This window comes from Schistocerca americana, chromosome 1 (assembly GCF_021461395.2).
Source record: "Schistocerca americana isolate TAMUIC-IGC-003095 chromosome 1, iqSchAmer2.1, whole genome shotgun sequence".
NCBI classification, from domain to species: domain Eukaryota; kingdom Metazoa; phylum Arthropoda; class Insecta; order Orthoptera; family Acrididae; genus Schistocerca; species Schistocerca americana.
This window is the reverse complement of record NC_060119.1, coordinates 1,261,815,243-1,261,842,475: the sequence shown is the minus strand read 5'-3', so window position 1 is coordinate 1,261,842,475 and position 27,233 is coordinate 1,261,815,243. Positions and strand designations below refer to the sequence as shown.

General features: G+C 42.7%; 1 protein-coding gene and 1 pseudogene across 1 annotated transcript in view; one reads left to right on the top strand and one right to left on the bottom strand.

Moving 5' to 3' along the window:
* The window catches only part of LOC124577539 (EF-hand calcium-binding domain-containing protein 4A-like), a 797,374-nt gene that overhangs the window by 448,321 nt on the left and 321,820 nt on the right, over positions 1–27,233 (top strand). The gene's annotated exons all lie outside the window — the stretch shown is intronic.
* On the bottom strand, positions 3,428–3,545 carry LOC124559807 (annotated as a pseudogene).

Below are 27,233 nucleotides of genomic sequence, written 5' to 3'. Positions count from 1 at the left end.
TGAATTTCACGTGGTCAGTGTTTCCGGAATGGACGCCTGTTTGCATGAAGGAGATCAGTCTGTTCGAGATACATCACTACGTTTGACCTCAGTTGTTCTAATTTTCTAGGTGGGCGTACGTCACGGGTATTGGACAGTAGTTTTGTGGATCATTTCTGCTAAACTTGTAGACAGTTGTGAACTGTCATGAAGTCGATCATACAAACAATGGTGTTTGATCTAATGTTATTCTTTTTGATCGTGTATTAATTGCTGTTGTGGTAAAATTTACCGTTCCTAGAATAGATGAAACACCTGCTAGGTCTTAACTCAGCTGGAAATTCTGTCTAGAATCTGACAGGGATTCTGTGAGCCGAAACTGCACCCTTGGTCAATCTTAATGATTTTGGCTGTTCCTCACAGCCATTGTGCATATGTTACGCACTCCTTTCGTGGTTTATATCACCTTTAACCTTGCGATTGTTGGTCTTAATTTGCTATATGAAAATCACAGTTTCTCAGTTCATCAGTATCCCTTTTTGTCAACACATGCTGATCGTACTGTGATGATTAAGGTATCGTTAGAAAGGGCTTGTAACACTGGATACCAATTTTGCGCTGAAACTTACTGTTTGTGAAAAATTTTAGCGTAATAGGCTATCGTGGATGCCCAGCTTCATACCTATATTTTACGGAACTAACTTATTAATCACGCATAAGAGATTCCCTTTTCATATTATTACAAATACAATTTCATTTATTTCAAAGTACTTATTAACTGGATAATTTGTATACAGCATTGTCATTGATAATAACTGTGACCACTGCGATAGACCGTTGTCTCTGTCTGTCGTACAAGTTTACTTTTCTAAACGGCTACACTTTCAAAAACGACAAACACATTTGTTTTTGTGGCATTGAACTATGATGTTCCTACTGCTATTACTGCCTAACGTGCTTACTGTAATTAATAATGTTTGTCGAGTTAAGTTTATAGGTTATGTGGCCCTACTGACAATACTTGGTCTGTGCCCGTCGTACAAGCTGGGACAAACATTCCGAGTGCAAAACATATTTTTCGACACAAGGAAATGTATATAGATAGGTGTAACATGAATTCATGATTATTATTGCACGTCGTTTGGTTCATTTTTAAAGATGTTTCTTTTCATTCTCACATCTACCCTTATCCCAAAGGCTACACTTATTCCAAATGCTGTCCCTTTTTAAAAATACAAAACTGCGAAAGTTCGACACGAGTTCTTCGGATGGTGCTTAAATTCAGAGTATCTCGCTCGTAGCCTTAATGGTTTCCTTCCCCACTTCAGCCGCTTAGCTTGAAAGCATGGGTGAGCCGTTTGGATGTCTTGTAGGGGACAAACAAGTCGCTTTACGTTCTCTCCCAAGCAGTAGTACCAGCAGCCATTAGAATCTCACATTCCACGTATTTTTGGAGCCACAAAGAGGGCTCTCTGAACGAGCTTTAACGAATCATAGGCCATCCCGCCTCGTTCAGGTTGTCTGCTGAAACAGCAAGCAGCTTTCGCGGCTTTTCTACCCATCCTCATTTGTTAGTGGAGCTGACGCCATTTCCCTCTTCTAAGAAGTTGAGCCTCCACTCTGAATAAGGACAGAGGTTGACTTTGTGCCGGAGTGTCGTGTTGCAGGCCTCGGCCGGTAAGAACGTGTGTTCGTAGTGGACACGAAAAACAGCAAACTTCAAAGCATCATCGCTTTCTTGTTCCCATGTAATTTCTTTGCGCATTTTTCTACTTACTGAATGCGAAATGTACTTAATTTTGAGCCGCTTTGGACTTTGTGATTGTCCTTTGTCCGTTATTCAGTATTCATACACGTGGGTCCACTTCAAGTAACGCCTATCGTGCTTAATTTGGATCAGTATTGTCTCTGTTGATTTTCCAACCTGCTCTGTAACTCGTGTGCCTAATGAATATTTCTGATCGAGTAATTTTCCGGAGACGGATGTTGTTGCTTTGTGTAAGATCTTGAGACCACATGGCGAGTGGCTCACTCTTTGCGACAGTGGAATTACGTGGTAGATATTTGTGTTCGTCATAATAATAATAATAATAATAATAATAATAATAATTTTGCTTCCAAATGATCCGAGAATCGCGTGAAGAATTTTCAATAAAGCCACGTAAAAATGCGGACGGAAATCCAGTTCGTTCTTTTGACCCTCCTGCGGGGAGTCCTATCAGTATAGTTTGCATGCTAATTATCCCCAGTTCTTTGCAGTCATTATCGTCATCTCGCAACGGTCAAGCTCTCGCATGTAGTTCCCTTTTCCCATGTAATCATTTTACGTAATTTTTTTATTGAGAAAGACGAAATGAAACGTCCTGTGGCTAGGGCCTCCCCTCGAGTAGATCGTTCGCCTGGTGCAAGTATTTTGAGTTGACGCCACTTCGGCGACTTGCGTGTCGCTGGGGATGAGATGACTATGATGATGTTAACGCAACACCCACTCCCTGAGCGGAGAAAATCTCCGACCTAGCCGGGAATGGAACCCGGGCCCCTTTGCACGGCATTCCGTCGCGCTGACCACTCGACTGTCGGGGCGGACATTGAGAGAGAAGTCACTGATGAGATACGTAAGTTTTCATCCAGTTAGATCAGGTTACATTGGAAGAGGATAGAGTAGATTTCATGAACTAGTTATTCTTGTCATTTATATTCGAAAGAAAGTAGTGTGTGATATATTTGATGTTTGCCTATGACATCTTCTTTTAATGATCATGCCTCCCCGAGGAGATGGAATTTGCAAAGCATTTGTTAAGAATGCCATAAGCACATGTAAAGAAGATAATGAAACTTGCATTATGTTGTCGTATGATCGGTCGGATCTTGTATTACTATTGCGGATTGTTTGATAAATTAGATTAATGATAGGGTTCATTTGTTCTCTGATCCTGCACGGCGTATGCATATGCGACAGGCGTGTATGGATGAATAACTTCTCATTTTTTCATTCACAGAAAATTATCGTGTCTAATTAGTTGGCATTAAACCAATATTCACTTGATGTGGTTAAAGAGAGTGCGTCATTAGGAGGGTTGTAGAGGGATTACAGTCATCGTAGGCAGTTTCCTCAACCTTTCACGTAAAATTTCGTATCATCTTATGATTGAACAACACTGCCCAATGTGCGTAACGTGCTCTAGAAACCCCATACTGCTACGTCTCACTACCTGGCACCTCTTTGATCGCTAAAACTCAACTCCTCCGAACAGCCATGAAGGCCCAACGGTACTGACCGGCCGCCGTGTCCTCCTCAGCTCATAGGCGTCACTGGATGCGGATATGGAGGGGCATGTGGTGAGCACACCGCTCTCCCGGCCGTATGTCAGTTTCCGAGACCGGAGCCGCTACTTCTCAATCGAGTAGCTCCTCAGTTTGCCTCACAAGGGCTGAGTGCAACCCCGCTTGCCAACAGCGCTAGGCAAACCGGATGGTCACCCATCCAAGTGCTAGCCTAGCCCGACAGCGCTTAACTTCGGTGATCTGACGGGAACCGGTGTTACCACAGCAGCAAGGTCGTTGACCTTTTATCACTAGCACCTGTAAATATTGAAAATCGAGTTCAGCATTTCTGGTTTTGTTTTGCTATTCAAATTTCTGGACAGTGAAATATTCTTAAACAGTGCCAGTGACAAAGATAAAACTACGAAGAAAAAATTCTCTGATATGACGATATATTGAGATAAAACGTAATGTGTATTGTAATGACGTCACTATTTCGGAGAATTTGGTTTCTTTGCTGTTCGTTACGTATCTTGAAGGCCTCACGGAACGATCTATACTAAATTGAGTGATAAGATTTCGGAATGTCGGTAGAAAAGATTAAATACAGTTTGTGCTGGGATTCTAATTACTGTAATCCCGATCGCTACCCAGAATTCTACCTCGGTATTGCTGCTTTTAGTTACTACACATAATCCGCTTACGCCAGATGATCAAACATGCACAACAAGAGATTCGTCCATTCGACGGGGATACACACAAATCAGACACACTACTGCAACCCCGGTCACCTCGCAGTAATAATTGCGGTAGCCTTTTTAAATGGATTTTAATCAATTATTTGTATGCAGTTTGGCGCACCGCATTTGCTAATTGTGGCTATAAATTCCATACACAATTATCAGCCGTCGATGCTCGGAGTTACTGATTAAGTGGCACTCTTTATTACTGGCGGCTGATTAAAATTAACGCCACGTGGGGCAGAACGGGTTGCGCGACCCTGGTCGCCGATCGCTGGTACGTAAGAGAGTTTGACAAAGGGCAGGTTGGTTTACTGCTGCGGAGCTGCACCTTGCAGCGCCAGACCTGAAGATAATTTGCAGCGCAGGTTGAAGCTGGTAGTCGGTTATAAGAAACTGTGATCCAGACGGTATTTGTGTATTTATTGTAACAGCATGGCGAATCATATGGTAAACCTGGAATTCTCAGGAAATTACATTGTACCTGAAAAAATCGGAGAAAATCTCAGGGAATTTCAGGAATTTCATAAAATCTCAGGGAATTTTGTGTGTTTAACTTACCAATGAAGTTTAATTCTGACGGCTTTTATAAATCACAAACTTTAAAATACTTGGCCGGCTGGTGTGGCCGTGCGGTTCTAGGCGCTTCAGTCTGGAACCGCGTGACCGCTACGGTCGCAGGTTCGAATCCTGCCTCGGGCATGGATGTGTGTGATGTCCTTAGGTTAGTTAGGTTTAAGTAGTTCTAAGCTCTAGGGGACTGATGACCATAGATGTTAAGTCCCATAGTGCTCAGAGCCATTTAAAATACTTACTATTTCAAAGCGTGTTAACAATTTGAATATTATTCCACATAAATTATCAATAGGTTTGTTTATCAATAAATCTTCTGCTACCAGTCACGATTTTCTTTATTTACATTTCGCACGACGCGTTTCGGGAAATGATCCCATTTTCAAGTGTGTTTTTGTGTGTATTATGCCATTTCTATTGAAGTTGCCAATGTGTGAGTGTGCTTCATTTCGTTGACTTTTACTGCAATATTTAAGTGTCAGGAAGTCGTTTCTGAAAGTATTTGTGTGGACTGTAGGCATGTATGGAAGTGAAACGTGGACGATAAATAGTTTAGACAAGAAGACAACAGAAGCTTTCGAAATGTGGTGCTACAGAAGAATGCTGAAGATTAGGTGGGTAGATCACATAACTAATGAGGAGCTATTGAACAGAATTGGAGAAAAGAGAAATTTGTGGCACAACTTGACTAGAAGAAGGGATCGGTTGGTAGGGCATCTTCTGAGGCTTCAAGGGATCACCAATTTAGCATTGAAGGCAGTGTGGAGGGTAAAAATTGTAGAGGGAGAAGAGATGAATACACTAAACATATTCAGAAGGATGTATGTTTCAGTAGGTACTGGGAGATGATGAACCTTGCACAGGATTGAGTAGCATGGAGAGCAGCATCAAACCAGTTTCTGGACTGAAGACCACAACAGCAACAACAACATATGCCATTTCTATTGATGTTGTGAGAGTCTGCTTGATTTCGTTTATTGCAGTAAAAGTCAACGAAATGAAGCGGACTCTCACATTTGATAATATTGCAGTAAAAGTCAAAGAAATGAAGCAGACTCTTACACATTGACAACATTAATAGAGATGATATAATACACACAAAAAACGCACTTCAAAATGGGAATCACTTCCTGAAACGCTTCGTGCAAAAAGTAAATAAAGAAAATAGTGACTGGTAGCAGAAGAGTTATTTATAAGCAAACCTATTCTTTTCACAGTCGCAGGCTTTCAAAAACCATTTATAATGGATCAAATCAGATAAGTTATCAATGTTTAAAAACTGCTGTTAGTATAGCTCAGCTGAGTGGAAAGAAAATTCATCATTATGGTACGATACCCTCCCCCCTCCCTTCCTCCCGCACTCACCATTAATTTACCAGGAGCTGCTTGACACCATCTTCATCCTCACACCTGGAATTTTCAGAAACTTTAATTTCAGGTCTGAGTAGCCACCCTGTCTAAGGAACGAGATCACTGTTCCTGGACATGGCGTCAGTTAGGCAGGGCAGACTTACGGCATGGCAACTGGCAATGAACATGTCGGAATCGACGGAGCTGGTCGGCTTTTGCCCTACTTCCGTCGTGAGCATCTATATAAAGTGATTCAAGAACGGCAAAATCGTGAGTAGGCGAGAAAGTGTTGCCTAAGAACGTGAAGTGGGGGACTTTCGCACTCTGTACAACAAAATACGCGTTGATTGTGGCAGATCTGACGAGAGAGTACGGCGCACGTGCAGACGCAAGTGTTTCGGAGCGCAACGCTTAACCTCGGTACCAGACGAGTCCTACCCATTTCCATGTTGAACCTACGATGTCGGCAATTACAATTGCAATGGACACGTGATCATCGAGATTGCACCGTAGTTCAGTGGCAACACGTCTCCTGGTCGGATGAATGAAGTTCCACGTTACACCAGGTCGGTGATCGCGTGGATACGCTATTATCCAGGCGAATTGCTGCTGCTCGAAACATGCATCGCGCCACCGACACAGGACGATGGGGGCAGTGTTATGCTTCGGGGGAGATTCAGCTTCCATAGGAACTACGATAGCAATGAAAGGCATCATGACACCTCTGGACAAGGCGAACGAAGTTGCGGGCCACCCGTATCCCTTCAAGCTTGACGTGTACCCCGACGGTGATGGCAGCCACGAGGCCAGATTCGTGGGACAGTCGTTTGAGGAGCATCACACCACATTCTACTGATCTGGAACCGATAGAACACATCTGGGATGCTGTCAGCGGCCAGCTCCGTGTCCACAAGCCACAAATTATTGCAATTGTGTGACTCCGTAGACGTCTGGTGCCACATACAACCGGAAACGTACCAGGGACTTGTCGACATCATTTCACACAGAATCGCTGTTGTAGTCGTTCCAAATGGGAACGAACACTGCTGGTGATCATAATATTTTGTCTCATAAATGTAGGAAGCGCTTGCGATTTTGGAATTTTATCTATATAGAATGTGTTTTATGTTCTAATTTGTGCTTTGCAGTTTACCTTTTGTAATCCTGACGTTGTGTGGCTATTTTACAACGGCTGTTCGGAAAGTAACTTCCGACGCTCTCTGTTGCAGGGAGAAGTGGGTGGGTATGTGAAACTTCCTGGCAGATTAAAACTGTGTGCCGGACCGAGACTCGAACTCAGGACCTTTGCCTTTCGCGGGCAAGTGCTCTGCCATCTAAGCTACCCAAGCACGACTCACGACCCGTCCTCACAGCTTCAATTCTGCCCGCGAAAGGCAAAAGTTCCGAGTTCGAGTCTCGGTCCGGCACACAGTTTTAATCTGCCAGGAAGTTTCATATCAGCGCACACTCCGCTGCAGAGTGAAAATCTCATTCTGAAAACATCCCCCAGGCTGTGGCTAAGCCATGTCTCCGCAACATCCTTTCTTCCAGGAATGCTAGTTCTGCACGGTCCGCAGAAGAGCTTCTGTTAAGTTTGGAAGGTAGGAGACTAGGTACTGCAGAAGTAAAGCTGTGAGGACGGGTCGTGAGTGGTGCTTGGGTAGCTCATATGGCAGAGCACTTGCCCGCGAAAGGCGAAGGTCCCGAGTTCGAGCCTCGGTCCGGTATACAGTTTTAATCTGCCAGGAAGTTTCATATTAGCGCACACTCCGCTGCAGAGTGAAAATCTCATTCTCGGATGGCTGTGTAATTTCCAGCACAACTGCGCCTCCGGCTCAGTGGGAATGTGGCCGTGCCCTGGAAAAGTTACTACGCTGTTCTTTGCACAGTGACACTAAATAAACATAGCCACTGTCAGGTAACGCCGCCTCTTGCAAAGTACGTGCTGTAATGAATTTTCTGTAAAAGGGAAGGAAGGAAGATTCTATCAATAACGCCGCCTCCCGTAAATTACGTGCTTTAACGCATTTTCTGTAAAAAGGAAGGAAGGAAGATCAGAGATTAATCGCGTTGACGTCGAGGTCATTAGAGACGGAGCACAAGCCAGGATTTTTTCAAGGATGGGGAAGGAAATCATACCCTTTCAAAGGAACCGTCCCGGAATTTGTCTGCAGAGATTTAGGGAAATCACGGAAGACCTAAATCTCTATGACCGGACGCAGATTTGAATTCTTCATTGTTCGGAATGCGAGTCCAGTGGACTGACGACTTTATTCGGTATACATCTTCTGGGTACGGAAAACAGGAAAGCTGTCGACATTCATAGACTTCTTCGTGCAGTAGACGCAGAGAACATTATTAGTGTTACTCTTGTAAGATAAAGGTGCGTTTTTTCCGGGTTAGTCAAATGAGAGAAGTGGACGACTATCTGTTGCGACATATGATTACAGAATTATCAGTCAGTTTTACTCAGATATCATGAACAGTATTGTACGAACTCATGACTGATAAGCTTGGTTATCACAAATTTTGTACACGACAGGTCCGAATGCTGCTGACTACTGTCTACAAAACGAACAGGTTCGGAGCCATGTTGACGTTTCTGATGCGCTACGACGAAGATGAAGAGGTATTTCCCTATTACATTATGACAAGGGAAGAAACACGAATTTCATACTTCAACATGGAGAGAACAAAACCAGTAAATGCCAGTTTTAGAGTTTTACAAATGTTGAATCTGCTGGAAAAATTAGTATTTAAGTCAACATTTGTAAAACTCTAATTCCTCTGTCTCAAACCCCACCCTATGGGGAGAGAGGGAAAGTTTTAGTTTTAGTGAATCAAAATTTACGAAGTAAATAAGTATCTTTTGTCTATCCGTAACCATTTTCCACACAAGAATGAGAACATGGATTTTCTTGAATTACAGCGCCAGCTACCAAGAATCAAAACAAATCTTTAAGGCAAAATGTACGTAGTTTTTTAAGTAGAGTCTGATTCTGCTATAAAAAATGGGGGTTCCCATTTGAAATTTTAAAGTTGTCTCCCGCCCCACCCCCAGGGGGCTGGGTGTCGGGCTAATTGTAGAACCCCTCGAAAATAATCAACTTTGGATTCTACACATTTCTTCATGTGACTTATTTTTCGAGTTACTGTGGTTTGTCAACTTAAAATTTACACCCTGTATACAGTAACAGATTTGAACATGAGGAAGATAATTTTTTTCATAACGGATTTATTACGCTATCCAGTTTGAAAAATTTATGTGTCGTAAATATTTCTATTACTTGCGAACAATTCACTTGAGGTTGGCATTTACAAACTATAAAAAGCGCCCTAGTATCAGGAAGGTAAGTATAATACATTACATACTGACGGAATAAAATCACGACACCGAAGAGTAATTAATGTAGAGTAATGAAATTTTGAGAATACAATTGTATAGGTAATTTAACGTTGCAAGTTCGTAGGTTAATGCAAGTGCGAGATAAGCCATTGAAAATGTGAATTTCTGGTACACTAATAACCGGTGTAACGGCCAGAATGTTGAATGCAAGCATGCATTGTGTTGTACAGGTGCTGAATGCCAGTTTGTTGCGTGGAGTTCCACACCTGTTGCACTCGCATTCAGGATGACGCTGGAGTTGTTTGACGATGTCCCAAAAGTGCTCGATTTGAGACAGATCTGGTGATCAAGCAGGCCCAGGCAACATGTCTACACTCGTGGAGCACGTTGCGTTACAACAGCGGTATGCGGACGAGCTGTATCCTACTGGAAAACACCCGCTGGAACGCTGTTCATGAATGGTAGCACGACAGGTCGAATTACCAGATTGACTTACAAATTTGCAGTCAGAGTGTGTGGAAAAAGCACGAGAATGCTCTTGCTATCATACGAAATCGCACTCCGGACCCGAACTCCAGATGTAGGCCAGTGTGTCTAGCATGCAGACAGGTTCGTTGTTGGACATCAACTGGCCTCCTCCTAGCCAACACACGGCCGTCACTGGCACCGAGGCAGAACCAGCTTTCATCAGGAAACACAACAGACCTCCACCCTGCCCTCCAATGAACTCTCCCTTAACACCACTGAAGTCACAGGTGGCGGTGGTTTGAGGTCTTTGGAACGCACGCTACAGGGCGTCTGGCTCCGAGCTTTCCTCGAAGTAACCGATTTGCAACAGTTCGTTGTGTCACTGTGGTGCCAACAGCTGCTCAAATTGCTGCTGAATATGCAGTATGATGCGCCAGAGGGATACGCCGAACGCGATTGTCTTCCCTCTCGGTAATGCCACGTGGCTTTCCAGTGCCCGGTCTTCTTGCGACCGCACATTCACATGACCACCGCTGCCAGCAATCATGTACAGTGGCTGCATTCCTACCACGTCTTTCTGCAATATCGTAGAAGAAACACCCAGCTTCTCGCAGCCCTATTGCACGATCTCGTTCAAATTCAGTGAGGTGTTGATAATATCACCTTTGTCGCCTTAAAGGCATTCATGACTTATATCGACTCACCATGTCCAATCTCAAAGGTAACTAAAGCTCACCACCGTAACAGCGAATATTTAAAGCAAACCTGATTGGAATCCTCATAGAGGCTCCATTAGCGTCACTCCTATGAGACTGGTGCGAAATCTGAATTGATATCATCTTTCAGAAGTAGAAACACGCCTAACAACTTTCGTTTATGTCGCAAACACGTTCTAGGTGTTGCAGTTTTTTTCCAACCGTGTTCATGCTTGGATTTTAAAAGAAATTATCTTTCTGTTTTTATTTACGAGGGTTGTCCAGGAAATAAGTTCCGATCGGTCACGAAATGGACACCACAGCGAAAACCTGATGAAGCTTTGCACAGATGTCTTGGGTAGTGTCCCTAGTGTGACTGTCGATCGCATGAAGACGCTTTTTTTGAGTTGTGAGCGCACTGTGAGCGAGTAAAGGTGCCTAGAGCAACAATGTCTCCCGCCAAGTAGGAGGGCCCACTGAGAGGATTCGCCTTGCTGAATGCAACCCACTTAACACAACTGCCACACACTTAGTTCTTCGTGGAAATTCTCAGCCGCACTCTGCAGGGGCAGAGCCTTTTCGATGGGAATTGTTCGATGACCCACAACACAGCCCTAATTGGCTCGTCCTGAGTATCATCTCTGTTCACATGAAACGCTGGATACGAAGACAACACTTGGGCGCTGGCTACGCGCTATAGACCAGCGTAGAGAATTATCGGAAAGCACGGATGGCTGCCTTCAGTGACGATGGTGTTGAAATTTGGTATAACGTTCCGACAAATGTCTTAAGTCGGAGCGGCGACTACGTAGAGAAGTGTCTGGAGAGTGTAGCTAACTCTTGCAAATAAAATGTTTCTGATTTTCGCTGTGGTTTCCATTCAGCGACCGATCGGCACTTACTTTCTGGACAACCCTCGTATTTATGTTTTGGCTGTAGCCAAACTGATTACAGTTCCTCTTCCTTATTCTCATGCAGTTAATGTTTTCCTTCGCACACTAACATTATTATAACGACTGAACAAGGTGGCGCAGTGGTAAGCACGCTGGACTCATTTTCGGGAAGTCAACGGTTCAAATCTGCGTCCGGTCATCCAGATTTTAAGTTTCCGTGATTTCCCTAAATCGCTTAAGTCAAATACCAGGACGATTCCTTTTAAAGCGCACTTCCGGTTTCCTTCCCATCCTTCATTGTCCGAGCTTGTGGTCCGTCGTTAATGACCTCGTTGGTGATAAGACGTTATACTCTTATCTTCCCTCCTTTTTTCCATTATTGTAATGAGCTTTTTATATTAATAATTATCACAGGACTATTTTTGTAGGTGTCAGTTACTAATGTGGGACGAACATAACTTTGCAGATGGACTTACTCAGATGCGTAGTTGATCGCATTTAATTTTATGGTGGCTACTGGTCTGCCAGCGATGACAGCTGTTACAGTCACGTCTAACAACAAGTCGGTGCGTTCCCCACTTAATATCTCCGCCCACCCTTGGAATTTCTCAAACTCCAGCCTGCGTCAGTCCCTGAGCTTGGCCCATTCGGATTCATTTCACATATCGCATAACTGGTGAAGAATAAATACGCAAAGAAGTGGGGTACGGAAGTACTAAGGAATGAGGAGATACGTTTGAAGTTCTCTAACGCTATAGATACAGCAATAAGGAACAGCGCAGTAGGCAGTACAGTTGAAGAGGAATGGACATCTCTAAAAAGGGCCATCACAGAAGTTGGGAAGGAAAACATAGGTACAAAGAAGGTAGCTGCGAAGAAACCATGGGTAGCAGAAGAAATACTTCAGTTGATTGATGAAAGGAGGAAGTACAAACATGTTCCGGGAAAATCAGGAATACAGAAATACAAGTCGCTGAGGAATGAAATAAATAGGAAGTGCAGAGAAGCTAAGACGAAATGGCTGCAGGAAAAATGTGAAGACATCGAAAAAGATATGACTGTCGGAAGGACAGACCCAGCATACAGGAAAGTCAAAACAACCTTTGTGACATAAAAAGCAACGGTGGTAACATTAAGAGTGCAACGGGAATTCCACTGTTAAATGCAGAGGAGAGAGCAGATAGGTGGAAAGAATACATTGAAAGCCTCTATGAGAGTGAAGATTTGTCTGATGTGATAGAAGAAGAAACAGGAGTCGATTTAGAAGAGATAGGGGATCCAGTATTAGAATCGGAATTTAAAAGAGCTTTGGAGGATTTACGGTCAAATAAGGCAGAAGGGATAGATAACATTGCATCAGAATTTCTAAAATCACCGGGGGAAGTGGCAACAAAACAACTATTCACGTTGAGATGTAGAATATATGAGTGTGGCGATATACCATCTGACTTTCGGAAAAGCATCATCCACACAATTCCGAAGACGGCAAGAGCTGACAAGTGCGAGAATTATCGTACCATCAGCTTAACAGCTCATGCATCGAAGCTGCTTACAAGAATAATATACAGAAGAATGGAAAAGAAAATTGAGAATGCGCTAGGCGACGATCAGTTTGGCTTTAGGAATAGTAAAGGGACGAGAGAGGCAATTCTGACGTTACGGCTAATAATGGAAGCAAGGCTAAAGAAAAATCAAGACACTTTCATAGGATTTGTCGACCTGGAAAAAGCGTTCGACAATATAAAATGGTGCAAGCTGTTCGAGATTCTGAAAAAAGTAGGGGTAAGCTATAGGGAGAGACGGGTCATGTATACAATATGTACAAGAACCAAGAGGGAATAATAAGAGTGGACGATCAAGAACGAAGTGCTCGTATTAAGAAGGGTGTAAGACAAGGCTGTAGCCTTTCGCCCCTACTCTTCAATCTGTACATCGAGGAAGCAATGATGGAAATAAAAGAAAGGTTCAGGAGTGGAATTAAAATACAAGGTGAAAGGATATCAATGATACGATTCGCTGATGACATTGCTATCCTGAGTGAAAGTGAAGAAGAATTAAATGATCTGCTGAACGGAATGAACAGTCTAATGAGTACACAGTATGGTTTGAGAGTAAATCGGAGAAAGATGAAGGTAATGAGAAGTAGTAGAAATGAGAACAGCGAGAAACTTAACATCAGGATTGATGGTCACGAAGTCAATGAAGTTAAGGAATTCTGCTACCTAGGCAGTAAAATAACCAATGACGGACGCAGCAAGGAGGACATCAAAAGCAGACTCGCTATGACAAAAAAGGCATTTCTGGACAAGAGAAGTCTACTAATATCAAATACCGGCCTTAATTTGAGGAAGAAATTTCTGAGGATGTACGTCTGGAGCACAGCATTGTAGGGTAGTGAAACATGGACTGTGGGAAAACCGGAACAGAAGAGAATCGAAGCATTTGAGATGTGGTGCTATAGACGAATGTTGAAAATTAGGTGGACTGATAAGGTAAGGAATGAGGAGGTTCTACGCAGAATCGGAGATGAAAGGAATATGTGGAAAACACTGATAAGGAGAAAGGATAGGATGATAGGACATCTGCTAAGACATGAGGGAATGACTTCCATGGTACTAGAGGGAGCTGTAGAGGGCAAAAACTGTAGAGGAAGACAGAGCTTGGAATACGTCAAGCAAATAATTGAGGGCGTAGGTTGCAAGTGCTACTCTGGGATGAAGAGGTTAGCACAGGGAAGGAATTCGTGGCGGGCCGCATCAAACCAGTCAGTAGACTGATGACCAAAAAAACTGGGCTGCTATCTCCCATCCCCTCTAGCGCTGTTCTAAGAGAAAGATCACACATACTAAAAACTCTCTCTTCAAGAAGCATTTCTGACTAACGCTCAAAGTTAATCTGTCAGCAACGTGACAATAGGTTTGAAACCTTCAGGGATTTACTAACTACTGTGCTATTGGAGGTGATATCCCGTTGCCTTCCTTGAACCTTTGAACGCACATACACAGCTAGTTATAAGGAGACTTACAGTTTAACGTGATCTCCCAACTAAGGTGCATCACAGCAGTTGTCACATTAACAAACATAGCCAGAGGTAAAAGAAGTGACAGTTAAAAATCCTAGTACTGACCGAGGTGCGAACCAGACAGCTCTGGATACGTAGTTTGGCTTTTCATTACCAAACTAGCGAGCCATTAATGCTGAATTTGTTCTTATCATCTGAAAAGTCCGTATCCACTTGAGTCGTAAATGTACTAGACTTTAGGCTCATCCCCTGGGCATTGTAGTCCTTCTTTCGCTTGTGCTTCATTCCTGCAGTATTCACAGGGTCGGCATTTTTACAGTCGGATTTGGCATGGTTAATTTAACCAGGACGGAATCAGTGTACCCCAGCTGTCTGCGTCTAGAGTAAATCATGAAACAGTGTGAACATGTTGCAGATGTCTGCAAACCGTGGTAACTGAGGCGGGACGCGAGGCCAGCTCGGTATGCATCTAGTGGGATGCGAAAAACCGCCTGAAAACCATATCCAGGCCCTCGTCGTTAATCCGCCGGGCGCATTCGATCCGCCACTGGCGCGCCTACCCGAGTCCAGGAAGCAGCGCGTTAGTGCTCTCGGCTACCCTGGCGGGTCCATTGTAGTCCTCATCTACAGGCCAACAAAAAAGAATTTGGTCGCTTCACGTGGACTCACAACTCCAACAGCTCTATCTGGAAAGCACTTTCTGTGTCGTTGAAAAAATATCGTTCTTTGCAAAAGACCCGAATGAATCTTTCAGTCGTCCTCTTCGAAGATCACACTCTCACAGCGTTTTGCGATGTGTGGTGTTATTTTCAAAGTAAAGACAGTAAGAATACATGTAATAGGATTAATATCGATTTTTCAGGGTTACAACGGATTGATGCTAACATTTACATGAACCTTTTTGATGTTTGATCATTTTTGCATACTTTGCCAATCTTGTCATCTCTGCAATTAGGGATTTTTTTTTTGTCAAATTTGGTGCTACTTTTTTGCCAAATCGATGTTAATTTTTGCCACAATCGGTGTTGCATTTTTGCCAGATCCGGTGTAACTTTTTTGCCAGATTCAGTATTTCTTTTGCCAAATTAGGTGTAATTTTCTGACACATTCTGTGATTTTTCTTACCAATTTCGATGTTTTTTTGCCAATTTTGATGTTTTTCTTGGCAATTTCGTTATTATATTTTTGCCAAATTCGGTGTCATTTTTTGCCAAATTTAGTGCTATTTTTTATCAAATTCGGTGTTATTTTTTGCCAGATCCGGTGTAACTTTTTTGTCAGATTCAGTATTTCATTTGCCAAATTAGGTGTAATTTTTTTTTTTTGCCATCTTCGCTGATTTTTTGAGAATGGCGCGGTCATTGGTTTCCCACTCTCGGTGATTTGCCTATTCATCTGCAGTTTTTGATGTCGGATCACATTCAGTACGTATCAGTTACGTATACTGATAAACTGTCTTTCTTTAATTTACTTAAATTCTAAACATTCTTTGTTCGGGAAAAGTGACAAATTTCACGATATTTCTTGAAAATCGCAGATTTCGTGTTATTTCGCAAAAAATCACCAGTTTCACAGTATTTCTCGCGGTATGGTGTCGCGAAATTTTCTTGTCCCTATCTATACTGTGTTATGGATATTCTATCCCTTATTGCCTCCACTACTTTTTTTCCTTTAATGCTCCTTTCAGCCTCAAGTTAATTATTCACTGATGCTTTACCAGATACACTATTAATCGTCCACTGTTCAGCTGAGATACTTCCTTACACTTCTTTCCTCATCTATACTTTTTAATACCCCCTAAGGATCTTTAAAACTGCGTTATATCAAACTCATTGTATTTTCTTTTTCCTTTGCTTTATCCAAACGTGTTTCAACCAGCATCTATCATCTTATTTCTGCAAAAAATGTTGTACAAAGTACGTGGTTGCTTTTCTGTTTTAGGCCTAAAAACTGTAACTTTTACAATTTTTAATTGCTCGCCTGAAACTACATTAATCTTCAAAAAGGCGTCGAAATATGTTTGGGTAAAGAGGAAAAAAAGCAAAAGTGTTTTGCAGAAGGTGAAATTTCTGAAAAACAAAATTTAATTCCCAAACAGAGAACACAAGACATCAATAGGTGCTTCCAACTCCAGCAAGATACTTCGTGCTTCCTAATGTACTTGTAACTGTATCACTTTTCTCTTTACATTCTTTGATAACAACACATTTTAAATGCTCGTCTTCTCTGGATGTACCACGGTCCACATTTCATTTCCATTCCATGCAATGGTCGAAAAATAGCAGGCAACTCTATTATCTTCCGTGATTACACAATTCAGTGTAATACTATGTAATAGAATTCTGTCACTTTTTCGACTACTCTGTCAGCGTAAAGTTTGGTTTCGCCTAAGTTACGACTGTCATTTCATCGCCTTCAGCTGTGCTTTATTTTTTCTTCAGCAGTATTCTGTGCTAAGTGTGATGTCAGTTCCATTCATCTTAAGTCGTCCACAAATGCTCCCACAAGCATACTGTTGCATCCCTATGTGTTCCCCTTAGATTTTGTTCACTTTCCATTGTCTCTTCGATGAAAATGTCGAGTAGAACTAGTGATGATCTGTAATCCTACCTTAAATAAACTTGTCGTTCTTACAGTTGCATTTCTTGTAGTGCCATTTGGATTTTGCGGTTGTAGATTATTGTTCTACATCTGTACTTCGATGCCTATCTTCGATGGCTTCGGACTACCTTATCCGCCATTGTAGTGCGTAACCAGTAATCTAGGCCGGCAGTGGAGTAGGAAGGTATCTGCCTGAGCGTAATATCAGAAGAATCTGTATTTATACAGGGTGTTTCAAAAATGACCGGTATATTTGAAACGGCAATAAAAACTAAACGAGCAGCGATAGAAATACACCGTTTGTTGCAATATGCTTGGTACAACAGTACATTTTCAGGCAGACAAACTTTCGAAATTACAGTAGTTACAATTTACAACAACAGATGGCGCTGCGGTCTGGGAAACTCTATAGTACGATATTTTCCACGTATCCACCATGCGTAGCAATATTATGGCGTAGTCTCTGAATGAAATTACCCGAAACCTTTGACAACGTGTCTGGCGGAATGGCTTCACATGCAGATGAGATGTACTGCTTCAGCTGTTCAATTGTTTCTGGATTCTGGCGGTACACCTGGTCTTTCAAGTGTCCCCACAGAAAGAAGTCACAGGGGTTCATGTCTGGCGAATAGGGAGGCCAATCCACGCCGCCTCCTGTATGTTTCGGATAGCCCAAAGCAATCACACGATCATCGAAATATTCATTCAGGAAATTAAAGACGTCGGCCGTACGATGTGGCCGGGCACCATCTTGCATAAACCACGAGGTGCTCGCAGTGTCGTCTAAGGCAGTTTGTACCGCCACAAATTCACGAAGAATGTCCAGATAGCGTGATGCAGTAATCGTTTCGGATCTGAAAAATGGGCCAATGATTCCTTTGGAAGAAATGGCGGCCCACATCAGTACTTTTTGAGGATGCAGGGATGATGGGACTGCAACATGGGGCTTTTCGGTTCCCCATATGCGCCAGTTCTGTTTATTGACGAAGCCGTCCAGGTAAAAATAAGCTTCGTCAGTAAACCAAATGCTGCCCACATGCATATTGCCGTCATCAATCCTGTGCACTATATCGTTAGCGAATGTCTCTCGTGCAGCAATGGTAGCGGCGCTGAGGGTTTGCCGCGTTTGAATTTTGTGTGGATAGAGGTGTAAACTCTGGCGCATGAGACAATACATGGACGTTGGCGTCATTTGGACCGCAGCTGCAACACGGCGAACGGGAACCAGAGGCCGCTGTTGGATCACCTGCTGCACTAGCTGCGCATTGCCCTCTGTGGTTGCCGTATGCGGTCGCCCTACCTTTCCAGCACGTTCATCTGTCACGTTCCCAGCCCGTTGAAATTTTTCAAACAGATCCTTTATTGTATCGCTTTTCGGTCCTTTGGTTACATTAAACCTCCGTTGAAAACTTCGTCTTGTTGTAACAACACTGTGTTCTAGGCGGTGGAGTTCCAACACCAGAAAAATCCTCTGTTCTAAGGAATAAACCATGTTGTCTACAGCACACTTGCACGTTGTGAACAGCACACGCTTACAGCAGAAAGACGTACAGAATGGCGCACCCACAGACTGCGTTGTCTTCTATATCTTTCACATCACTTGCAGCGCCATCTGTTGTTGAAAATTGTAACTACTGTAATTTCGAAAGTTTGTCCGCCTGAAAATGTACTGTTGTCCCAAGCATTTTGCAACAAACGGTGTATTTCTATCGCTGCTCGTTTAGTTTTTATTGCCGTTTCAAATATACCGGTCATTTTTGAAGCACCCTGTATAAAATGTGAATAATATGTGTGGGCCTTGCGTCGCCGCAACCAGAGTTTACCATGTTGCCGCATTTGCAGCTTCTCGCGTAGGACGGAGGTAAGGAGGTATTCCGGTCACGACTCGTGCGTGAAGTAGGAGCGCAGTAGTGTGTAGCTCCCTCTGGCGCGCATTTGCTGGGAGCTGAGCGCGAGGGCGTGCGACGCCGGTCGTGACGTAGTAGACGGAAGGAGAGGCATTTGTTTGCGGCGGCTCCGCCCCGGCGCTGTACACGTGGAAGTGGGAAGCGCATTCCTTAATTAAGACGCCTCCTCTGAGAGATCGGCGGCTGGCTGCGATTCGCCACGAAGACCGTCTGCGACGTCCTCAGGAATCCACTTGCCTGGCGCAGCGTTCAAGCAGCAGGCAGAGAGGAGGAATGTTTCGTCGTGTGCCTGGCTTTGATTTTGATTTATATGAAGGGCGTTCAGTAACTAATACAGCACATTTTGTTTCTATAGAACAGCATCAAATATGTGAAAAATATAATATAATATAAAATATAAAAATATAATATTAAATGAAAATATCTGCACTCTATGTTTCCGGTTCTACATCGATATATAGTGGGGAACATATCGCTGATATACGTCCAAAATTTCCGGAAAAATAACGATAGTTGATACTTCTTCATGAGGGCTAGTACTTACTGCGGCGGCGCGGTTCTTTCCGTCCCCTTGCGACGAACCTGCACCTACCTGTGAACATTGTCTCAGCAGATCATCAGTAGGTAAGTCGAGTGAAACCTACTGTACTTCGACGTGAACCAGGCTGCAATTAAAATCACTAATCTACGTTTCCTGAGAAACAGGAAATGAAAGGTTGGAAATTTTGTCCTCAATTAATATATTCTGAAACTTAGGTGAACAAGTATCACTGCCAAGCCCGTGCTAGTCTTAACACAGTCACTCACAATCCCTTTCACTCACGTTAGTAAGTTTATGGTGTTGCATTTCCCGAAAACTTAATAGCTACAAACATACTGATTGTTTTTGATAATGCTCGCCAAATATTAGGTCTGTCGGTACCAAATACAGTCACAGCTTTTAGCCACCGACCTGCTCAATACGCCACGCGGAATATATGTCTTTTCTCGTCACAAAATTCATTTAAAAATTCCGAAATTTCTACACGCCCATCGGAATAATTATGCCGTCACTTTCCAACACTTTTGATTAATGAAATACTGCTATATCCGGCAACTTATCATTTCCATCGGAACCACTACTGCACACGTCCGATCTCTTTCATGACCAGCCTTCGACTCCTCTCTTGAATACTCTTAAGTCTTCTCTACCAGCAGAGAAAGGCGCGCGAAGAACATTGCTTTACCATTCGTCAGTTTACTCAACAGCCAATAGCAAAACAACATTCTCCCACGTCAATCCGCGCTTTTCATCCATAACAAATCGCAAAATAGTAAACCTCACGACTGCACTTTTTACCGACGTAATTATCTAGTATGCTGAAGTTTTGTTCATGCATAAAGTTATTTACTATTGTTATTTATACCCAAATTAACTTTCCCTTTACCATAAACTTACTTTACAAAACTATTCTACAAAAATCCCCTTTGTCCATATCCATACTTCTTCGAAATGTTCCCACACTAAAACCTACTACATAACTCGTTAAACAATTATCTTCATATAACCTTAAATCACACTCACGCATCATTCATACTGCTAAAACACATTTATAACATTCTACATAGACAAAAAGACACAATAACACTTCATGAAAATACCAGAACAGTTTATGAAAAACATTCTATTATTTTAGTTCACTCTACTGGGCACAATCGAAACTAAATCAGTCCCCTATCCAATACTGTCCTCTATCGGCTGATACACAAACCACGTGCGCATCCAGTCTCGCGTCACCATCTGTCACTATACAGCTCTGAGACACATATCCCACTTAACAGCCTCCAAGGCAGGATCGTTATACGGCGCTTCGCCTCATTACCTCTGCGTCAGCAAACTGTGCATAGTTAAATTTCTCGCAAATTTAGTACAGACCTTAACAGAAGAAGGATATATATCAGTGATAGCGGTTTATGCTTCTGAAGCAGGGGAAAAAGGCGAAAGAAAACAGTTTTACAAAATACTATAATCTTCGTACTTGGCTGTTGGCAGTACGGCAGGTAACGTTCTGCAGGCATCCGCCAAACCCAAACTGTTCCATCGGATTGCCAAAGGTTATATCGCGGTCCTTCACTCAAAATCAATCGTTCCCAGTCATCCACTGTCCAGTGGCGTCGCCCTTTACACCACCTCAAGCGTTGGTTAGCCTCGACTACAGAAAAGTGTGACACCATGAGGAAACCCTCGACCATTGTACACGATTCATGTAAGTCCAATTGTACTGGCCAGACTGCTGCTAGCACGTTGTAACTCACGCGTGATCCGTATCGCTGGTGTCAAGCTCTTTTTTTTTCCCGCCATGCTCGACGGTGGTCCCTGTCTGTCAGTACTTGAGTCCTAGCTGTTCTTGGCTTGGATCTGCTTCTTCCTTCGAGCGTTTCGCTTCTCCATCACATCACCACCCTTTCAGAAGGGTTGAAATGTCCCTGACGGATTTCTTATCCATGTGACATCCAGTGACTAGGCGACGTGCCAAGTCACTTAACTCTTCTGACATGTCCATTCTATTGTTGTTGCTTATCTGCTGACTAAGCGATACTCACCCCTTCTTTTTATACTCGTGACATCTAGTGGTCGATTCCGCATTACATATGACTGATTAAGTTGATACTTTTGGTCAGATAGTCGAGATGTAGAAATGACTTAAAAAACAAACGACCTCAGAAAGCAACAGTTGCATCACGAGAGACCGCAACGACTAGCAAACTTGAAATTTCTCAAAAGACTTTAACTTCCAGCAGACGTTTTCTCAAGAGACTGCAATTTCCAGTAGAGCGCTTCTGAAAACATAATGTTTCAGCAGACGCCAAGTAACAAAGCTGCCACGTTACCGCCGCCGCAAGCACCCCTGCACGTTCGGCTGCCCGCGCAGCAGGCGACGCTGTCGGGTAGACAGAATCACAGGTGCAACTGTGAGGGTTCCTCCTAGAATCTGGACCTCTGTCCCTTACGAAACACCGTCACACTGTCTGCCACTGACCACAGTGTCAGTGATACTGTAGGTTAATTAGAGCACAGGCAGAACGTCACATTGACTCCTTGAGAGAACAAAACAGGCATGAATGTCTAAAAGAAGAGTGAACTGGAAACGATTTCTACTGTGGAATTAACGATGCTCTGATGTAGGTAACAATATTTTCTGCAGCAAATAGATGAATCCGGCGATAGTGAAATATGGATATAATAAATGCTATTATCAGTTGCATATATTTATAATTTTAACAGCTTTGTTTCACTAGCCATCTTCCGGTGCAGCACTAAAAGAATATTCGCTTTTTAAACGGAATGAGTTGATTGTGCAGAAATATTGATATTTAAGTTGCCATAATGTCAAATGAATCTTTAGTTGATGTTATGAAGTCGTATATAGATTTATTTTTACTTATGTTAACATTATATTTAGAACACGTAACGTCATAATATTGTATTTCCACATTAAGAAAACGATTTTTACGATTCTGTTTGATAATTTGGGAATTTTCCCTCCCCGGTGGCGTTGACTGTTGTTTGTATACCGTGACAACATTTGAGACAAACGTAAAGTTTATGGAATGAATAAATTCTCAAGACTGAAATGAATGGATTGACATGAGATGATATTTGATGTTGCTCATATTGAACTGGCAGAGACATAAAGTGAGATCAGTACGAAGTGTTCAGGTATGCTGAACCTGCAGTGCAACGGACATATAGTGACAAACGAAAATCATTACTTTCAAGAAGAGACCGCAGACCACATCATGTAGTTCATATTATAATTGCCAGTTTCGGTCAAAGTAGACTATCCACAAATCTAAAATACGAAGAAAAGCTATGTTCCGCGTCCTAAAACTGTGATCGTAACTGTGTCTTGTTCACAAAATTATAAAACATGACCGTTGTTTCGATCTATACAATACAGCTTTTCTGAAAACTGAAATTATGTATCACATCAGGATTCTAACCTGCGTTTCTTGCATATCACCAGCTGCTGCAGTCTTAATATCCTATTCATTTTACCTTGATAATGTCCGCCCCCGGTAGCTGAGTGGTCAGCGCGACAGAATGTCAATTCTAAGGACCCGGGTCGGAGATTTTCTCAGCTCAGGGGCTGGGTATTGTATTGTCCTAATCATCATCATTTCATCCCTATCGACGCGCAAGTCACTGAAGTGGCGTCAAATCGAAAGACATGCACCTGGCGAACGGTCTACCCAACCCGAGGCCCTAGTCACACGACTTGATAATGAATGTGCAGTAACAAGAGTAAACTTGAATCTCTGACTGGGTAAATATACGTGAAAAACTGCTAATGAAAGGGACCAGGAATTTTCAAACACTTCAGGTTGACTTATTACGGTATATTGATAATTTTTACTTTATGGACCGTCTGACAACAACTGAATGAAACACAATTTTAGTGCCATACGCGTTTCGCCTTTATTTTCTGCAAGGCATCTTCAGTGGCGGGCCGCGTGGACGATTTCCTGCATATTACGCTCCTTTTGCATTTTTGGTGTTGTTGTTCTTCTTCTAAATACCAATTTGCGGTCTTTTTCCCAAATTCACAACATTATCAGCTTGAAACTTGTTTCGATGCAATGTGGGAAAAAGACCGCAAATTGGCTTTAGAAGAACAACAACAACACCAAAAATGCAACAGGAGCGTAATGTGCAGGAAATCGACTATGCAACCTGCTACTGAAGATGCCTTGCAGAAAATAAAGGCGAAACACGTATGGCACTAAAATTGTGTTTCATTCAGTTGCTGTCAGACGGTCCATAAACTAAAAATTATCAATATAACGTAACATTAAACGCAACTGGAGAAGACAGGCATACAAAAGCTGAAGAAGTCAACTTTGGATTCAAGTCCAGAGTTCATATAATGTCATAACCGACTTATATTATGTGAGAATTCAGGTTAGAGAAACAAAGAGCGCCGCCCGGAGTGGCCGAGCGGTTAAAGGCGCTACAGTCTGGAACCGCACGACCGCTACGGTCGCAGGTTCTAATCCTGCCTCGGGCATGGATGTGTGTGATGTGCTTGGGTTGGTTAGGTTTAAGTAGTTCTAAGTTCTGGGGACTTATGACCACAGCAGTTGAGTCCCATAGTGCTCAGAGCCATTTGAACCATTTTTTGAAACAAAGAGCGTTTAGCCAGAAGCAATCGATCGGATATCCAGTGTTGCCGGATATCGATCTTTGAATGTCATGAACAGTCGATTCACGAGCGTTATATTGAACTTCTAGGCTGTGAATGCATATTTTCCCTGAACTCTTCATTTTGTAAAGACACCACTGATTTGTCGCGAGCTTCGGTGGTTATCTTGTTCATTTAACATGTTGAATAAAGTCAAGTGAATGTTTGTGACAGTAACAAGTTGAATATTTTTCTGACTCTTCTGGCGAACACCTGTGTCAGCCTCTTCCTCTTTACCACAGAGTAGCGCTTGAAACCTACGTTCTCAATTATTTGCCGGTTTTTTTCCAATATCTGTCTTTCTATAACACCTTGGAAATTATTCCGTGATATCTTAACAGATGTCCTACCATTCTGTCCCTTCTTCTTGTCAGTGATTTCCATATATTTCTTCGTAGCTGATTCTCCAGGGAACCACCCCATTACCTTAAGAGTCCACCTAATTTCCACCAGACTTCTGTAGCACCACGCCTAGGATGCTTCAGACCTCTTCTTTTCCGGTTTCCCACAGTCCATGTAGCACTACCCCAATGCTATGCTCCCAACGTACGTTCTCAGAAATTTCTTCCTTGGATTGAAGTGAATATTTGATACTAGATGACTGCTCTTGGACAGGAATGCCCTTTTTGCCATTGCTAGTCTACTTTTTATGTCCTCCTTGCTCCGTTCGTCATGGATTATTCTGCTACCTACCTTTATTTACATAAATAAAGTAACTTAACTTTATTTACTTCGTCATCACCAGCGCTGATGTTAAGTTTCCCGCTGTTGTCATTTCTGCTACTTCTCATTGCTTTCGTCTTTCTATGTCGACCTAGTTCCCATTTACTATAGGAAAGCGCAGCGCTGTGAATAACAGAAATTTTTTAAGCTTAGACAGTCAGTGTCATTAGTGCATTCCAAGGAACATGTCACAGCAAGCCTTCATAAAGAAATTTTTTTTCAGGTACTTGTCGCCAACTGAAGTACACCCGGTGCTGAAACGCTAAGACTCCACTTGAAACTGGCGTGGAGACAGCAGAGTATGGTACGTAAGTAAGTCCGACTCGACAAGTGAACAGACCACAGTGGGGCGTTTAAAAGGGGCTAATGGAATTATGGAACGCGGTGATGACTGTCAATTGTCTCCTTACCGAGGAATTGTAGATTCTGATAAGTTTTTGGCTAAATTTCAGCAAAATCTGACCTAATATTAAGGGAGAGTGGTGTACCTTTTCGAATTTTCGCTGGTATTTTTGTGAAATTACAAAAATTACTCTGGAAAAGTAAAGTTTTTCCAAACATAAAAAGCTGCTCTAACGTAGAACACTGTCATTTAACTAGGAACAAATATTCTATTCAAATTTTAAAAGTGTTGAGAGCGAAAAAATGTTCTGAAAACTGTATTTATTAGCGTATGTGTTACATTATTACTTTATTATCCTGTGTGGTAATGATTCCATACGGCGCAGTCTCTTTAATGGATTTTTTGCGTCTTCTAATTGTTCTTCCAGTAAAACGCCGTCTTTGGTCGCCTTCCCCACAGCATTGTCTACGTGAGCGTCTCAACAAAAAATTGTTTGGGGAAATTGGACAGTTTCTCATTTCAGTCGTCTCAGTTCCATTAATACACAATTTTTGCTGCGGTGGTTACCGGTTTCGGGCTGAGACGCTTGTTCTCAGGCCAGACACCTAAAAATATAAAGCACATGTCGTACAATAATATTCATGTACAGTATGTAGTCCATATTACACGTCCTTACATGCTTATAGACATACCTTGCTATTAACCGTAACTTGTCATTCAGCATGGTGCCAAAAGGCACGAATAGCTTCTGTGTAAAAAGTCAAGCTGCGGGAAACCCTCTCACTTATATTAGCGTAGGTATCTACGACAGCATCTGACCAACACAACCAAACTGACAACTATAGCTTTCAGTAGTCAGCTGGACACTGTGATAGCTGTCGCCTTCATATACACGCTGGTGTGGCGTTCATTGCCACTTATTGGTGTCATATTTTAAAAATAGAAAAAAATAACAATTTTACGTTACAGGGCATGTTAACAATTTTATTTTACAAATTAACGCTGCATCCAAATGAAAATACCAATTTTACATTACAGTAAATGTTAACAATTTTGTTTTACAAAGTAACCTAGCATTCAATTTATACACAAAAAGCCCTCTTGTATACAACCCTTTATTTTTATTGCAGGGTTCAATACAAAGAATTCCTACTTTCCTTATGGGGAGTCAGTGCTAAAATCTAAAATATGCTTTATTATAATAATGTTATGCAAATGTAGGACATTAAAAATGAGGGCAAATTTTATTTGCGCAGGGTGTAGGAGGGGATATTATAATACAGCGTGACCCTCCCTCTCCCAGAAAAATTCTTAAGCCTCACCTGGTGCCAAAGCGGGCTTCGCGCGGTGCCCTTGAACGCACCGCTGAGGCATACAGAGCTAAATTCTGAAAGTACGCAGTGAGCTCGGAGAACGTTTCGGCAGCGTGGAGCGGCGTCATCATGAGGAGAGGCAGGGTCAGGGGCAGGCTCGCGAGCGATGCGCGGCACGCGGCCAGGTGGCGCCATTAGGCAGCGGCAGGGCAGACCGCAGCGCTGCGGAATGCGCCCAGGGCTGAGGGGAAGCCGCCAGGCTCACTCCACGCCACTGGTTTGTGACCGGCCGCAACTGTCTTAGGCTTCCTCCAGTTTCCTTCCCTAAACAACTCCGTGCCGTTCTTCTCCTTTACCTAGCGAATGAAATAAGCAGCCAGGCAGAAGGTTACGTCACCGTCAGGAGACAGCAGGCTAAAGCACTGTAACGCAGCTCTAGATGTGATAATGGCTTCAATTTGGCGAGGAAGAGTCCGCAAGTTTTTTTCACATATTCCTTACGAGCTTAAGTCATGCAGGACGATTCCGTGATGGTGTTATAAACTTTCACGGATAACGGAGAAAGGTAAACGTACTAACACGTTCGGTGCCGAAGAGCCACCAGGCGATAGCTCGAAGCACAACAGGCGGCCGACTCCATGCCTAGCTGAGCCATCTAGTGTACAGAATATTTCATTTACTGTGCGGGTCGGATTTGCCTCATTCGGTACCCGGGAACTGTGCAGTGAACGTCGGTTGTGATTTACCTGCTGGTTTATCGTTCTGCCATTCTGTCGTAAGTATATTTTTTTTTA